The following is an 18,392-nucleotide window of genomic DNA, read 5'->3' on the forward strand; positions in this document are numbered from 1 at the left end:
ATATCAATTCAGAGCAAAACCCCAAACTGGATTTTTACCTCCAGATCAGCGGAAAGCCCTGACTGGAGGCTATTTGGCAGTACTTATTCCTGTTATTTTAAACAACTTGAAGGGATGATTATGAAAAAAAAATTGCCAGAAAACTTTTAATAATCCAGGTTACTTAAACCAATGCCATTTGGACCTTTGAGGGAGTGATTTCAAAAGTTAGGAAGATTTTCGTTTCCGTGATTTAATGTTCACAGTGAGATATGTTTTTCATCTTTTTTCCGTTTTCATCTTTGTTTCTTCTTTTTTAAACTAAAAGACCCTTTGCCAGTTGTGTCCTCTTTAAAGTTAAACTAGCTGTGGTTCCCTCAATAGATAGTAGTTCTGTAGATATCTCACAAATCGGGGTTATATATATTTTAATAGAAATGTATATTAATCATATATAAATATGTATTTATACATATATATAAATATGTATTTTTAAAGTGTCAAGGACAAAGAGATTCATCCGTAATCCCCACATTCCTTTATAGAACCTTCTCATGTAGTACCCCTTGATTTCCAAACTCAAATGCTGAATGACCTACGGACCAGCACTGTACAATGGAAATATATTGGAGCCAACTAAGTAACTTTAAATTTTCTAGTAGCACATCAGAGAACGAAAGGGAAACAACGGAGATTGACACATCTTATTTAACCCAACATATCCAAAATATTTCCACATGTAATCATATAAAAAATAATGAGATTTTATTTCTCCGTACTGAAGCTCTGAAATCCAGTGTATATTTTACATTCAGAGAACATCTCAGTGCCGGCTAGCCACATTTATAGTGCTCAATTGCCCCGTGAGACCAGGGGCCGTTGTCTTGGGCACTGGGCCTGCCCTCTTGTTCTCTAAATCCTGCATAACTTTTAGGACAGACTGAAAGCAATCCTTTCAAACTGAGATGTGAGATGAGGCCTTTTGTTACATGCAGGACTCTCTGTGACCACTTCTAGGTCATAGAAATAATAATAGTAATAACTTAGTTATATGCTAATAATCTAACTAGTCACTGAATAATAATGTATGGAATGCTTACTACACACTTTTCACATATTAATTCGTTTAATCCTTTCAACAGCCTGTTTAGGTGGACCCCATTTTTCCCATCTTACAGATGAGAAAACAGACACACATAGATTCAGTGACTTGTCATACAGCTAATAAATGGCAGAATTGGCATCAGGACACAGCCATTTTTATTTCTCTCCTGAAAAATTTTGTGGCAGCTTCCCTATTTCTCTAACTCTTCAGTTTTGTTTTATTCCAGTCCATCTGTATCTCTGCTTCTTAAAAAGTTATTCTCATTTTGTGAGTACCCATAAAACTCCCTCTTGTATGTTAAAGCAAATTTGATTTATAACCATTTAAGGCTCTCCATGAACTGTCCTTAGATTTGTTTTTTTCTCACCCTGTAACATAGATTCTCCAGTCTTAGCAAGCTAACCTGTTTACTATTTGGCCCTGATAGTTTGCTCATTCTCTCTTCTCTACCATTGCCATGTGTTATTGCTGGAAAGACCTCCTTATCCTCTTTGCCCAACCCATGCTTCTTCCTTCAAACCTCACCTTTTCCAGAAAGCTCTCATTGACTAACTCCACTCAACTCTAACCCCTTTCCTGTCAGCTCCCAAGTACTGGCTTTTGCTGATTTGTTTGTATTTCGTCTGTTGTTCTGTAATCATATTTTTAATTTGTTTATATGGATATCTTTTCAAGATGTACTTCTAATTCCTTCATAACTGTAGGTATTGAGCCCTGAACAAATACATCTCAATTGTTATTGACCCAACTAACCGATTGATCAAGAGAGAATATTTTATCCAGTCTGTAGCCTTTCCTTTTTGTACAAGACGTATGCCCTATAGAGAAACTTTGTATAGCCCTAAGACTAGAAGCAACCTTTTTTTTTTTTTAAATAAAATCACAGAAGCAATTAAAAAAAAAAAAATCACCAGGGCCATAGACTTCATAGTAGCAGTAATTGTGACCCTGCTGAGGGAAAAGGGGAGAATCTTACCTGGCCCTCTCCCTAGTCCCATGACCCAGCAAGTTCCAATGTAGCAAGTCAGGAGTGAAGCCATACTTACTACCTATAAGTTGGGATTGGGGAATGGAAGGTTGAATTGGGGTATGGGCACACAGTTCTCATAAATAAGACTGGCTAACAATCTAATATGCTCCAGGCAGGCCTCTCTGGAATAACTTAAATGAAGAACACGAGGGCTCTTGGAAATTCATTTCTCTCCACGATGCTTCAGAAGGAATGGGGCGGGGTGGGGGGGGGTGGGAGATTCAGTAATGTCTCAAGGTCATTAGCCTTACTTCTAGCAGATCTCTAGGCTTCTGTTTAAGGAAGCCCTTGAAAATCTAAATCCCCCCCCCCATTCCCCATTCAATCGTGGCTGCCACAATTAGACAGAAAGGGTGAGGACAATTTTTTTCTTACATCTGTAATGAGAACCTTAGCAGCAGACAATAACTGCTCCAGGTCTGTCAAATAGATGCATGAAAATCTAAATTTCAAAACCCATGCAAATCGTATACTTCAGTAAAAAGTTAAGAAAGAAAAACGTAGGGGCATCTGGGTGGCTGAGTTGGTTAAGCCTCTGACTTTGGCTCAGGTCACAATCTCACAGTTCAAGACTTAGAACCCCGCTTTGGACTCTACTATCGGCAGGGAGCCTGCTTCAGATCCTCTGTCTCCCCCTCTCTCTGCCCCTCCTGCACTCGTTCTCTTTCTCTCTATCAAAATAAACTTGAAAGAAAGAAAGAAAGAAAGAAAGAAAGAAAGAAAGAAAGAAAGAAAGAAAGAAAGAAAGAAAGAAAGAAAGAAAAAAACACCAAAGTTATTCTAGGGGCTCTTGGCTGACTCAGTCAGTAGAGCATGCAACTCTTGATCTTGGGGTCTTGAGTTTAAGCCCCACATTGGATGTAGAGATTACTTAAATAAGTACATAAACCTCAAAAAATAAATAAATGAAGTCATTCTAAGACATTTTTGTCCTTAGATTTTAGGCACTAGCCTGAGTCTGAGGACATAAGTCCCAGTCTTACCACTCACTTTGTCTATGGCCTGGAGCAAGTCTTACAATTTCCCTGCTTCAGTTTCCCCATTCGGAAAGGAGACAAGTGCATGATGAATGCTTTTCTCGAAGAAAAATATTATGTTACCTGTGGGTTAGGAATTTCTAAAAGAAGTCTATCATGTTCTTAATGTCAGTATGGTCTTCATAGCAGGAATGCTAGATAAAGAGCTGGGAGAAATGATATGTCGAACAAACGTAAACCATTGGAAAACATGTTTTAAAGCAAAGATAATATAAAGGAGTTGGGACAGGAAGCCAAAATATTCAGGGAGGAGGGAAACACATCCTGGCTGTGGAACATTGAAAGGGGAAGAGAAAGATGTGGAAGACTTTGGGAGACCATTACAAAACCCACGATACTAGATCGAAACTAAGCATAACTATTAATATGTAACCTCCCTGATGTAGAAATTAAAGCCTTCAATGTCACTTTCAAGCATGGAAATTATAATTCTAATTTCGCTATTATGAGTCTTAACCTGGGGAAGGTAGTGAGGGGGTTCCAAACACTAGGGACACAAAAAGAAAGAGAGCAATCCATGGGAGCTTGGATGCCATGAGATCCCAGCTTTGACTCTTTGTAACATAAAATGGCTGTTGGAATGACTGTTGGAAAAGTGGGGAGTACATCTACCCATCCTGTGTTTTTCATGAAAGTAAAGCAGATTAATTCCATATGCTTTTAAATGTATACTATACCAATGGATACTGTGTATAACAGGTGGTGTGTATGTTTGCATGTGTATATAAATACAGCTGAACTTTGAAAAAGGCAGGGATTGAGGCACAGACCCCTGTGCAGTTGAAGGTGCATGTAACTCTTTGACTCTGACTTAGCTACTAATAGCCTACTGTTGACTGGAAGCCTTACTGATATCAGTCGATTAACGTGTATTTTGTGTGTGTGTGTGTGTGTGTGTGTGTGTGTGTTTATTTAAGTTTATTTATTTTGATAGAAATGGCACAAGTTGGGGAGGGGCAGAGGGCAAGGGAGAGAGAGAGAATCCTAAGCAGGCTCTGCATGGTCAACGCAGAGGCCACTGCGGGGCTCAAACTCAAGAACCACGAGATCATGACCTGAGCCAAAGTCGACTGCTCAACCAACTGAGCCATCCAGGTGTGTGTGTGTGTGTGTGTGTGTGTGTGTGTGTGTGTATGTGTGTGTGTTTAAGTTTATTTATTTTGAGAGACAGAGCATGTATAAGCAGGGGAGGACCAGGGAGAAGGAGAGACTGAATCCCAAGCAGGCTCCCCACCAACAGTGCAGAGCCTGATGTGGGGCTCCAGCTCACAAACCAGGAGATCATGACCTGAAGCCGAGGTCAAGAGGCAGATGCTTAACTGACTGAGCCACCCAGGTGCCCCTGTTTTTTTTTTTTAATTAATTTATTTATTTTAAGAGAGAGAGAGAGAAAGAGGGAGAGAGAATGAGTGGGGAAGGGGCAGAGAGAGAGGGGGAGAGAAAAAATCCTGAGCTGTTAGCACAATCCACACTGGCAGCACAAATCCTGATGTAGGGCTCGAACTCATGAACTGTGAGATCATGACCTGAGTCGAAACCAAGAGTCAAATGCTTAACCAACTGAGCCACCCAGACACCCCAATTAATACGTAATGTGTATGTTATATATGTATTACATATTGTATCCTTACAGTAAAGCTGAAGAAAGGAAAATGTTTTAAGAAAACCATAAGGAAGAGAAAATACATTTACAATACTGTATTTATGGGGGAAAAAAAATCCATGTATAAGTGGACCCTCACAGTTCAAACCTGTGTTGTTCAAGGGTCAACTTTATATATATTTGGTGGCAATTTGACATTATTATATATACATCCAGATATGGCCAAAGAAGGGTCCTCAGAGTCAGAAGGAGTTTTATTTCTTTTGGTATCTTTCCATCAGGAAGTTGAAAAAGTCATACATTTCCACCTACCGTCCTTCTTTTCTAGCTCCTCCCAGCTTTTTTTTTTTTCTTCAGTACTTCTGCTTCCTTTTCCCCAGCCACTACTCCAGGATTACTTACCAATCCCGAGTGACTGACAACTACAAGACTAAACCCAAGCCCTTTGTTGCTGATCTTCATACTGAGATGAGCCTTTCTGACTGTACTTTTAGGAGAGATTAGCCACCAGAGTCTCACAAGAAGATGAGTTAAGCAGGAACACCAACACCCTGTGCTGCAGGCGAGAATGCGTATGTCTGTGTCTGATGCGTAGGTCTCTGGAATGCTGCTGCAACATTTCTCATGGAATCCCGAGTCTTTAAAGGTTACAGTGTTCTGGAGCTGGCATGCTGGAATTGACTTAGCAATGTTGTTGCCTTGACCTCTCATCTAGAAAAATGAGTGATGGCTCAGCGGGAACCAGCCCGGTAGAGTAGCTGAGAGGATTAAAAGCCTCAGCAGCTTGGCAACAGTTAGATAGCCTCAGTTTCTCCACCCTTGGCTCTATTTCTGTTTGCTTTTTAAATCCCTGACAAAAAGAATGTACATCAGAGTTGGCCCTCACTCAGGACACTCAGTCAGTTGAGAGTCGGATTTCCACTCAGGTCATGATCTCATGGTTTGTGAGTTCAAGCCCCATATCCGGCTGCTTGGGACTCTCTGTCCCCCTCTCTCTCTGCCCCTCCCCAGCTCATGCTCTCTCTCTCTCTCTCTCTCCACCCCCCCCCCAAATAAATAAACAATGGGGCGCCTAGGTGGCTCAGTTTGTTGAGCACCCATCTTCGGCTCAGGTCACGATCCCACAGTTTGTGGATTCGAGCCCCACGTCAGGCTCTGTGCTGTTGGCTCAGAGCCTGCTTTGGATTCTGTGTCTCCCTCTCTCTCTGCCCCTCCCCTACTCACACACACACTCTCTCTCTCTCTCAAAAATAAATAAACATTAATTTAGGGGCGCCTGGGTGGCTCAGTCGGTTAAGCGGCCGACTTCAGCTCAGGTCACGATCTCGCGGTCTGTGAGTTCGAGCCCCGTGTCGGGCTCTGGGCTGATGGCTCAGAGCCTGGAGCCTGCTTCCGATTCTGTGTCTCCCTCTCTCTCTGCCCCTTCCCCGTTCATGCTCTGTCTCTCTCTGTCTCAAAAATAAATAAAACGTTAAAAAAAATTAAAAAAAAACATTAATTTAAAAAAGATTGCAATTCTAAAATGATAATAATAATAATAATAATAATAATAAAACATTAAAAAAAAAGGAATTGGTCTTCACTCAATACCTGATGCCATGCCTACCAAAGAGAATACTCTCAACCTCTTTCCAACCCTGAGTTAAGGGTGGGGTGAAAAAAGAGACCCAAGACATTTAGGCCTGCCAACCTGGCGGGATCACATCTTATGGAGTGAGATTTTATAGGAGCGATTTATCTTGGAGTTTAAATAAGTGAGGATGAAAAAAATCTGCTGCCAGCTTCCCTACAGAATTTGCATAGGAACCAAGATTAATAAACACTTAAAAAGTGTAGAGAGAGCTAGAAATTGGCTTGTGGCCTGCTTATGCACAGGACTGAGCTGAAAGTCATCTTGTCCCCAGTAAACAAGTAATTCCAGAGCTGAAGAAAAACTGTAAATTATGCATCTAGGTCCCTTTCATTTTCAGATATTCTGTATTTTCTGGGAAAATGGTCTCAGTATGGAGGCTAGCCTTTGGGATATGGTGCCTTTCCCCCCCCCCCCAAATAAATCTATATGGTAACATCTCTGTATTGTGAATTGACTCAGTAAGAAACCAAAGAGACAAAAAGCATTCAAACTGCTCACATTCTTTCGTCCTAGGAAGCCGTACCAGCCGATTTCTAGATATGATCTATTTTAGCTCAAAGTGCGATCACACTGTATAAAATATACATTCACTGAGAATGAGACCTAGCACAGATCACAGATACCCCAGGGACCTGACATCAGGAATTAGGACAGGCCAAAAGAAAAAAAAAAAAAAAAAAAGACAAAACTCTTTAGGCAACAAGGCACAATTCAAACATTCAAGAGAGATTTGTATTTTTGCCGCCCCAAAACATGCATTAACTATGAAGTGGAGACCACAGTTTTAGAAGCTCTGCATCAGGAAACCTGAAGTCTTGCTGTGCCCTATCCTGATGGGTCTCAGTGACAAGAGATGCCAGAATGTGGCATCTTTGTTTAGTCCTGTGTACTTTTGCTAGAGTGATTCATTACTGTCTTATCTCAATTTAAGAGGACATTAGTATATGGAGGGGAGGTAACAGGATCAAAGGAAATGAAGAGGTTGAGTGGAGAAAAAGTGTCACTATTTCCTAGAAAATACTTTTCTTACTGTCTGAGGGGGTAAATTACTTTCTTTAATTTATAAACCCCTTTTCATTTTTTTCCCGGGAATGAGAATACTATGGCTCTATCCAGGTTAGGTTCAGACTTGAAGTTGACAAATGGCAGTCCTGAAAGCAGACGCAAGTTTCATTCTCCTAAACAAGGAAATCAAATGGTAAAATCTTTAAGAGCTTTGTTTTCCATAACTTCTCCCCTTTCATGGTAAAGGGAAAGAGAAACCCAATAAACCAAGTTACAAACACTAGGTTTCAAAATCAAATGTTAAGGCTAGGCAAAGTAAGTCAGAGATGAGTGCCTTTTGCTCTGTTTTTTTTTTTCTTTAAGCTTGTTTTTATTATTATTACTTTTTTTGGTATAGGGGGCTTCAAATTCAAGGGGGTCAGAAACAGGACAGAGGTAGCGGCAGTAATTTGCCCAAGGTTAACTGCAAAGCAGTGATCAAAGCCGTGTTGAAAAGAATTCTGACTCTCAGTCCTGTCTCCTTTCCAAATATCCTCACCATTGTGGGTAACTGTCAGAGGACAAGTGTTGAAATCTTAGGGAGACCACATGTCCTAGATTTTACAGGAAAAGTCCTGATTTCACATATTCTCTACTGTTGTTACAGCCATGTAGCTGTCCTAGAAATTCTAATATTCTGGCATTTGAGTTTAAAGAAAATGAAAGAATTGTGTGTCTGGGAGTCAAGGCAAAGAGGGTACATGATAGCTGGTGTCAGGCCGGGTAACAGGAAGGAGACAGAAAGATCTGATTGCTAGAATAACCAGGCAGCTCAAATGAGGGTAACAGAATCCTGTGCTGCAGAGCATCAGCTGATGCTGAAAAGAATGCTCTCCCGAAGAGTGTTAAAACAGACTCAGAGAAATATTGCTGTTTGCAACCCACCTCTGGAGTACTGGTACTCCAGACTCCATCAGAAGCAGGCTCTCCTCTTGGAAACATAGTATATGAGACATCTCTGACATAGTGTAAGTCTTTTTTTTTTTTTAATTTTTATTTTAACATTTATTCATTTTTGAGAGACACAGCACAAGTTGGGGTGGGGCAGAGAGAGGGGGACACAGAATCTGAAGCAGGTTCCAGGCTCCGAGCTATCAACACAGAGCCCAATGCAGGGCCCAGACTCACAAACTGGGAGATCATAACCTGAGCCGAAGTCGGACAATTAACTGACTGAGCCACCCAGGCGCCCCTAATAGAAGCCTTATAAAGCAAAACAATGTGGGCAATCCTTTAGTAAAAGGGGTGCGGGAATAACCTCATTAGAAAAAAAAATACTTTCATGTGGCGATTTGGAAGTCTTTAAATCGCTTTACAAAGTCCGGTCTGTTCATTCCTTACTAGGAAAAGCAAACCTAGCAAGGGAAATGAGTTCTCTAGGTTTATAAACCCATATGGTAAATCCTAGGCACTTAGCCCCTACACAAACCGTAGAGTTCCAATATCAAGTGTATTTATTTAGTACAACCAATTCATTACCACTTAAAAAGATTGGAAATACATTTCAATGCTTTTCACCATATTTTTCAGTGTGACAGAGTAAAAAATCCAGGAGCACAAGAAAGGTTCAGGGGCAGCTGGCTGGCTCAGTCAGTGAAGCATGTGACTCTTGATCTCTGGGGCATGAGTTCCAGCCCCACATTGGGGGCAGAAATTACTTAAATCTTTAAAAAAGAAATGGTGGGGGGGGGGTGACACCTGGGTGGCTCAGTCGGCTAAGCGTCTGACTTCAGTTCAGGTCATGATCTTACGGTTTTGGGTTCAAGCCCCGCGTCGGGCTCTGTGCTGACCACTCAGAGCCTGGAGCCTGCTTTGGGTTCTGTGTCTCCCTCTCTCTCTGCCCTTCGCCTGTTTGCGCTCTCTCTCTAAATAAATTAACTAACAACAACAACAAAAATAAAGTTGTGCCATTCCTTCAGATTAGATGAGAATAAATATTTAAAGAAAGAAAAGAAAAGAGAAAAGAAAAGAAGGGCGCCTGGGTGGTTCAGTCAGTTAAGCGTCTGACCTCAGCTCAGGTCATGGTCTCATGGTTTGCAAATTCAAGCCCCGCATAGGGCTCTCTGCTATCAGTGCAGAGCCCGCTTGGGATCCTCTGTCCCCCTCTCTGTCTGCCCCTCCCCTGCTTGTGCTCTCTCTATCTCAAAAATAAATAAACATTAAAAAGAAAGGTTCAGTTCTTCTTTTACCATAACCATCGTTAACCTTGTAATTCCATGTACTAACCGCAAAGGCTCATCCCCCTCAGCCTGGTGGGGCCTCTTGTCCTGCAGAGAAGTAGCACTCAGCGTTGCTGGATGAAGTACGGGATGCCTAGTTAAATGTGATTTTCAGATAATACATAGCTTTTTAGTATAAATATGTCTCAAATATGTCATGAGACATGCTCATACTAAAAATATGCAATATTTGGAGGGAACGCTTCTATTAAAAACTGTTCATTGTTTTATCGGGAAGTCAAATTTAATTGAACATCCTATATTTTTATTTGCCGAATCTGGCAACCCCACCAAGTATCTACTTTCAGATTTTGAAGATGGCAGCCAATGGCTTTTGAACTGTTTGATTTTATAAAAGGGGATTTTAAAATAGCTTTGCATGTTTGCGAAAATCTTTTTCTTGAGAGTCAATTGGCATTCTGTCATGTTTACTTTTTTAGGCTATGAAACCCCCAGAAGGATTCTCTGTCTCCCCTTTAATTTTCCTGTACCCCAGGGTATTAACCTTAGTGCAAAACAGCATAGGTTAACATCAGCTGGCTCCATAAACCTTCGCTCGTCTCTTGAAACCTTTCAAATACTTTAAATACTTTTTTTTTTTGAGATTAAGTACCCATGTTTAAAATAGGGTGGTGATCGTGCCATATTTTATAAGAGAAATTGCTTTGAGAGTGATGTTGGCAGGATTATGTGGAAAAGCAGCCAAATGCTGATCTACCTCCCTGGGAAACCAGTGATGGTTTTTAACTTCTTTCTCTCACCGCTGTTACTACCTTGATAATACTTTTAGTGTTTCCACTCGCCTGCAAATGATGCAGGCAGACATCATAGACCTGATTCTGCCACTCCTGTAGATATCAAAGCTTACCCATTTTAATGGGGGGGGGGGAGAGGAAAAAAACTGCCGTGAAGAATAAATATTCACAAGCTTTTAATCAAGGGGTATCCCAAGAGACTCTCACATTTTACCATAACCCAGGAGAAGGAAATCGTTTCTATGATTATTAATAATTTGGTTTCCTTAGAAAAATCATCTCCGTTTGTTCATTAAACATTTGTTGAGTGTGTCTGTGCTACTCTTTGTGTATGTAAGCTTTTTAAGAAATATAATCTACATACAGTAAAATGGATAAATCATAAATGTGCAGGTCAGTGCCTATTGACAATTGTAACCACTATATAACTACCACACAAAATAAGATAAAGAATATGTTCATCACCCCGGAAAGTTTCCTCATGGCCCCTTCAGTCAATCCCCACCCCTGACCCCACTTCACCCAAGCAACTACTTTCTGATTTCTATCACCATAGATTTGTTTTGCCTATTCTTGTACTTCATATCAATGGAATCAGTCAATATGTGTTTGGGGTGTGTGTGTGTGTGCGTGTGTGTGTGTGTGTGTGTGAGTGTGTGTGCGCTTATGGCTTTTTTTTTTATACAACAATGTTTTTGATCTAACCTGTTGTACATATCAATGGCTCATCCCTACATATTGCTGAGTAGTATTATAGGACTGTGGTTTATTTATCCATTCTCTTATTGATAGACATGTGGTTTATTTCCGGTTTTGGGGCTATTATAACTAAGGCTACCTATGAGCATTCTTGTACAATCTTATGGCTACATGTCCTCATTTCTCTTGGGTACATACTTAAGAATAGTCATAGGTTAAGTGTGTATTTGAACTTCTAAGAAGCTGCCAAACAATTCTCCAACGTGGTCGTACCATTTTACAGCCCCACCACCACTGTATGAGAGTTCCAGTTTTTCCATATCTTCATCAGCATTTGGTGTTGTCAGTCTTTCTTCAAAGCCCTTCTAGTGGATGTGAAATGGCATCTCCTTATGATTTTAATTTGCATTTTCCTGATGATTACTGATGTTGAGCATTGTCACAGTTGGGGTTCCCTTGGAAGCCGACTCCGAGAGGGAGATTAGTCAGCAGGAGGATTTTTTTGGGAGTGCACTTGGGTTCAACACCTATAGTGTGGAAGGCAAAAGGATGATTGGGAAGAGGAAAGGCGAGCTATGTAGTCTCAGAGGCTTCAGCTGACCCTACAGAGAGCACTGAAACTGGGATGACCCTTCAAAAATGTTTTGAGTTTGAGCGAGTGGCTAGGCCTTTATACCTCCATGTTGATTTGTCATTGGATACAGGCCACTGTGTAAAGAAAGAATGACCTTAGGCAAGTCAGGGCTCTTCAGCTGAGGCAATCAATCATTGAGATGGACTGGACAGTCGAGGGCTGTCTATTGGCAGCCTTTCAACACCTGAAGAATAAGTCCTTCGTTCCAAAAGAAAAATCTGGGTGATATATCATAGCATTTACCATAAGTACCCTTTCATGGCTTATTGGCCATTTATGTTTCTTTTTTTGTGGTGTCTGCTTAAGTCTTTTGACCATTTTTTAATTGGGTAGTTCATCTTTTTTTGTTGTTGGTTTTTAGGCATTCCTTATACTATCTGGGTATGAATCCTTGGTCAAGTAAATATACCATGAATATTTTTCCCTGTCATTTGTCTACTCATTTTCTTAATGGTGTCTTTTGATGAGTAGACATTTTTAATTTTGATGAAGTCCAATTTTTCAATTTTTTCTTTTATGTTTAGTGCTTTTAGTGTTCTGCCAAGAAATCTGTGCTTCCTTCAAGCTTGCAGTGATATTTTTCTGTATTTTTTCTAGAAGCTGTGTGGTTCTTGTGCTACTCACTTTCAAAAGCAGGGGTGCCTGCTAGGAATTTACCCAAGGGATACAGGAGTACTGATGCATAGGGGCACTTGTACCCCAATGTTTATAGCAGCACTCTCAACAGTAGCCAAATTATGGAAAGAGCCTAAATGTCCATCAACTGATGAATGGATAAAGAAATTGTGGTTTATATACACAATGGAGTACTACGTGGCAATGAGAAAGAATGAAATATGGCCCTTTGTAGCAACGTGGATGGAACTGGAGAGTGTGATGCTAAGTGAAATAAGCTATACAGAGAAAGACAGATACCATATGTTTTCACTCTTATGTGGATCCTGAGAAACTTAACAGAAACCCATGGGTGAGGGGAAGGAAAAAAAAAAGAGGTTAGAGTGGGAGAGAGCCAAAGCATAAGAGACTCTTAAAAACTGAGAACAAACTGAGGGTTGATGGGGGGTGGGAGGGAGAGGAGAGTGGGTGGTGGGTATTGAGGAGGGCACCTTTTGGGATGAGCACTGCGTGTTGTATGGAAACCAATTTGACAATAAATTTCATATATTGAAAAAAAACAAACAAAAGCAGGGGTGCCTGGGTGGCTTGGTCGGTTAAGCATCTGACTTCGGCTAGGGTCATGATCTCACGGTCCGTGAGTTCGAGCCCTGCGTCGGGCTCTGTGCTGATAGCTCAGAGCCTGGAGCCTGTTTTGGATTCTGTGTCTCGCTCTCTCTCTGCTCCTCCCCTGTTCATGCTCTGTCTCTCTCTGTCCCAAAAATACATAAACGTTAAAAAAAATCAAAAGCAAAGGTTATTGTGAGGGTGTTTCTGTTTATAAAAGAATTGCTTGATCAACACAGTGAATTAAGAGAATTTAGATGAGCATTAAGAAAACAAAAATGGCAGGGGGCACCTGGGTGAGACTCAGTTGATTAAACATCCAACTTCGGCTCAGGTCATGATCTCACAATTCGTGAGTTTGAGCCCCGCATCGGGCTTTGTGCTGACAGCTCAGAGCCTGGATCCTGCTACTGATTCTGTGTCTCCCTCTCTTTGCCCCTCCCCTGATCGTGTTCTCTCTCTTTCTCTCCCTCTCAATCTCTCTGTCTTTAAAAAATAAACATTAAAAAATTTTTAAAAAAGAAAAAGAAAACAAAAATAGGGTGCACCTGGCTGGCTCAGTCAGTAGGGCATGTGACTCTTGATCTCAGGGTCTTAAGTTCAAACTCCACATTGGGTGTAGAGATTACTCAAAAATCAAATCTTAAAAAAAAAAAAAGAAAACAAAAATAACCAGTAATTCCATAAATATCAAATAATTGGTAATTCCATAAATATCACTGTTAACATTTGGTATACTGTCTTCCTGTCTTTTTTCTATGCACATATACATTACACACACACACACACACACACACACACACACACATGCACACACACCATACTGGGATCATAATATATTTTGCTTAATATGTTATTCATGTACTCATGCTATTAAATATTCTTCAAGTATGACTTAATGACTGTAGATGATCACATCTTAATTTAATCTGTTAATCTATAGATTAGTTAACTTATTTAACTAATTTCCTATTCCTGGATATTTAGAGTGTTTCTAATTATTTTTGCTGTTTTAAATATGATCCATGTAAAACCAAGCTGATAATAGCCCAAGCTAAGATTTTAAAGAAACATCACTCCAACACTTAAAGGGGCGCCTGTGTGGCTCAGTCAGGTGAGTGCCCGACTTCGGCTCAGGTCATGATCTTGCGGTCTGTGAGTTCGAGCCCCGCATCAGGCTCTGTGCTGACAGCTCAGAGCCTGGAGACTGCTTCGGATTCTGTGTCTCCCTCTCTCTGTGCCCCTCCCCTGCTCATGCTCTGTCTCTCTCTCTCAGTCAAAACTAAATAAAACATTTTTTTAAAAATTTTAAAAAGAAAAAGGGGCACCTGGGTGGCTCAGTTGGATGGGCGTTCAACTTTCGATTTCAGCTCGGGACATAATGTCACAATTTTGTGAGTTGAACCCCCATGTCTGGCTGTGCACTGACCTCACAGAGCCTGCTTGGGATTCTCTCTCTCCCTCTCCCTCTGCCCTTCTCCCTCCCCTACTTGTGTTCTCTCACTCTCTCAAATAAATAAATAAATAAATAAATAAATAAATAAATAAAATATTTTAAAAATAAATGAAAAAGAAAAAGAATAATAAGAGAAAAGGAGGATGACAAAGAAGAAGAGAAGAGAGAGAAAGAGAATGAGAATAAAGAAAAAAGAAAGGGGTGCCTGGCTGGCTCAGTCAGAAGAGCATGAGACTTCTTAATCTCAGGATCATGAATTTGAGCCCCACATTGGGTGTAGAGATTACTTAAAACAAATTTGGGGTGCCTGGGTGGCTCAGTCGGTTGAGCATCCGGCTTCCGCTAAGGTCATGATCTCGCAGTCTGTGAGTTCGAGCCCCGCGTCGGGCTCTGTGCTGACAGCTCAGAGTCTGGAGCCTGCTTCGAATTCTGTGTCTCCCTCTCTCTCTGCCCCTCCCCCGCTCATGCTCTGTCTCTGTCTCAGAAATAAATAAACAGTTAAAAAAATAAAATTAAAACAAATTTTTTTAAGAAAAGGAAAAAAAACAAGAAAAGAAAAAGTAAATTTTGACTCTCTCAAGATAAAACCAAAGGCAGATTGCATTAATAAGACATAATTAATTAGCATTAATAAGCACTTCTCAGAATCCTCTCTTCTCTCTCTTGTCTCTTAATACCTCACACATAGGACAATTATTTGAAGCTTCTCTCAGCCAGCCCCTTTTTTCCTGTTTCCGCCTTCCCTTCCTTCCTTTCCCCATCATGTCTTCCTCCCTCTTAAAATGTTCTGATAAAATTCCTCTCACGTTCCTGTAAATATCTGCCTTCAATGTCAATTAAATCGAAGCTGTATCTAATTTTCTCCAGGACCTACTCATCTAGCAACAAAGCATTCTTCTTACCGTGTAGGAAAGAGGAAAGTTGTGAGAACTCATCCTTACTGTATTTCTTCCTATCCTATAAAGCATCTATATGAACTAAAACGCCACACGTGTAATTGTTTCCTTAGGCAAAATACCTAGAGTAAAACCCTGAATCAGAGAGCATAAACTTTTCTGCTAAATATTTTATTTATTTTTATTTTAAGTTTATTTATTTTTTGTAGTAATCTCTACAGCCAACGTGGGGCTCAAACTCATGACCCTGAGATCAAGAGACGCACACTCCCGCAACTGAACCAGCCAGGTGCCCCCAGAGCAGGAACATTTTTAAAGTTCTTAACACACATTGCCGAACGGACCTCCAGAAATGTACCAATTGACACTCCTTTCGGCAATATATGAGAATATCTGCTTCCACCCCTCCCCTCCAGTGTTAATTAGCTTTGTTCTCATCTTTGCCAATTTGGTGGGTGAAAGTGGTACCTCGTTGCTCTTTATTTTGCATTTCTTTGATTCATGGTCCGGAAGAAGTTTCGGTGTTCTTTTCCTATTGGCCTTTCTTACTGCTTTGGTGAATTGCTGTACACTTTATACTATGTATTCTTTCACTTACACCCCCAAGTATCATTTGAAGCAGATGTTACTATTCTCGTTTTGGAAAACAGAAACACTTGGATTAACTGATTTCCTGCGATCTCAGTGGCTGGTAACTGGTAGAACCCATACAAGAGCCCAAGCTGGCTTGACTTAGAACAGGCATTCTTTTCTCATCTTCTCATGATCTTCTTCTGTAAACTCCAGAGCTGATTGATGTAATTCAATGCAAAGAATGGCTGGAGAGTACGCGACTCAATCTCAAAGTTATGAGTTCAAGCCCCCTATTGGGTGTAGAGATTACTTAAAAATAAAACCTTAAGGGGCGCCTGACTGGCTCATTCAGGGGAGTACATGATTCTTGATCTTTGGGTTGTAAGTTCAAGCCCCACACTGGATGTGGAGATTACTTAAAAATAAAAAATAAAATAAAATTTTTTTAAAAAGCAAGGGCAGGGGCACCTGGGTGGCTCGGTCGGTTAAGCGTCCGACTTCGGCTCAGGTCATGATCTCATGGTCCTTGAGTTCGAGCCCCGCGTTGGGCTCTGTGCTGACAGCTCAGAGCCTGGAGCCTGTTTCAGATTCTGTGTCTCCCTCTCTCTCTGCCCCTCTCCTGTTCATGCTCTGTCTCTCTCTGTCTCAAAAATAAATAAACGTTAAAAAAAATTTTTTTTAAATAAAAAATAAAAAAAAAATAAAAAGCAAGGGCACCTGGGTGGCTCAGTTGGTTAAGTGTCCAAATCTTGATTTTGACTCAGGTCATGATCTCACAGTTCATGAGATCAAGCCCCACATTAGCACAGAGCCTGCTTGGGATTCTCTCTTTCTCTCTCTCTCCCTCTCTTTCTCACTTTCTCTGCCCCTCCCCTGCTCGTCCTTGCTCTCTCTCTCAAAATAAATAAATAAATAAATTTAAGAAAAAAAAGTAAAGAATGGCTGGAACAGTAAGACTAGAGCTTGAGTCCCCATTTTGCTCTTTGCAGTTCAGATGAGTTTTCCTCACCTGTTTAATTTAAATTTCATTTAAAAACTTTTTTTCACTGTTTACTTATTTTTGAAAGAGAAAGAGAGACAGGGCGCGAGACGGGGAGGAACAGAGAGAGAGGGAGACGGAATCCGAAGCAGGCTCCAGGCTCTTTCTGAGCTGTTAGCACGGAGACGGGGATGGGGTTCGAACTCCATCCCGTGAGAGCCAAACCGCGAGAGCATGACCTAAGCCAAAGCTGGATGCGTAATCGACTGAGCCACCCAAATGCCCCAAAATTTCATTAAAAAAAAAAAAAAAATAGGCTTCACTCCCGGCGCAGAGCCTATCACGGGACTTAAGATCAAGACCTGAGCTGAGATCAGGAGTTAAATGCTCAACCAATTGAGCCACCCAGGCGCTCCTCGTTTAAATATTGAAAACTTACTAACAGACGTCATTTTCTCTTGATGGTCACCACAATCTCTTGGTTTTCCAGCAGCACCACCCAAATCCTTTTGTCTCTAGAACCTCTCAGTCTTTAGTTTCTTCATCTGTAAAATTGAGTGTTGGACTAGATCATTTTTTTTTTCAACGTTTATTTATTTTGGGGACAGAGAGAGACAGAGCATGAACGGGGGAGGGACAGAGAGAGAAGGAGACACAGAATCTGAAGCAGGCTCCAGGCTCTGAGCCATCAGCCCAGAGCCTGACGCGGGGCTCGAACTCACGGACCGTGAGATCGTGACCTGGCTGAAGTCGGACGCTTAACCGACTGCGCCACCCAGGCGCCCCGGGACTAGATCATTTTTAAAATTCTTTCCAGGGGTGCCTGGGTGGCTCAGTTGGTTGAGTGCTGCACTTTGGCTCAGGTCATGATCTCTCGGTCTGTGGGTTCGAGCCCCCCGTCGCTCACAGCACAGAACCTGGAGCCTGCTTTGAGTTGTGTCCCCCTCTTTCTCTGCCCCTCCCCCACTCACTCTCTGCCTCTCCACCTCAAGAATGGATAAACATTAAAAAAAATTTTTAATAAATAATAAAAATAAAGTTCTTTCTTGTTCTTAGTTATAGTTCTTACTATGTTTCTATTAATTTTCTGTAGAAAAAGCTAGTATGTTCCCGTCTATCAGCTTTGGCTAATGAGGGTTGCGTCCAACAGTCTGTGAAGTCTAGGAAATTCCCCTTAATAAAAGTATATACTACAAGCAGTGACAAACTTCGAAAGTTTCTTTCTTTAAAATATACTCACTATCTAAATCCAAGTTGGGCATGGGAGATCAGTGTTGAACATCGGGTGTTTTGTGTTTTATATTTATATTATAATGTTCAAAATGCAAGTATAACATTTTAATATTTGTCAGTTACTTTTACAAAAATAAATCCTAAATTACTAAAAAAAAAAAATGCTTTTTTCTTTCTGACCTCCCTTTCTGTCCTTCTCACTGTCCTTTCCTCCTGATCTGTTGCATTCTTTTCCAGAGGATGTCTCTCTCTTCCTATGTCTCTCTGTTCACTGGATTTGAATATCCCTCCCCCAC

General features: G+C 40.9%; 1 non-coding gene across 1 annotated transcript; it reads right to left on the minus strand.

Annotated features, from left to right (window-relative positions):
• Window positions 1-2,426: 2,426 nt before the first annotated feature.
• LOC122233853 lies at window positions 2,427-2,550 on the minus strand. The gene has a single exon (XR_006211578.1). It is a non-coding gene; the product is annotated as a small nucleolar RNA SNORA31 (small nucleolar RNA).
• Window positions 2,551-18,392: the final 15,842 nt, after the last annotated feature.

The sequence above is a fragment of the Panthera tigris genome, chromosome E1 (assembly GCF_018350195.1).
Source record: "Panthera tigris isolate Pti1 chromosome E1, P.tigris_Pti1_mat1.1, whole genome shotgun sequence".
Lineage (NCBI taxonomy): Eukaryota > Metazoa > Chordata > Mammalia > Carnivora > Felidae > Panthera > Panthera tigris.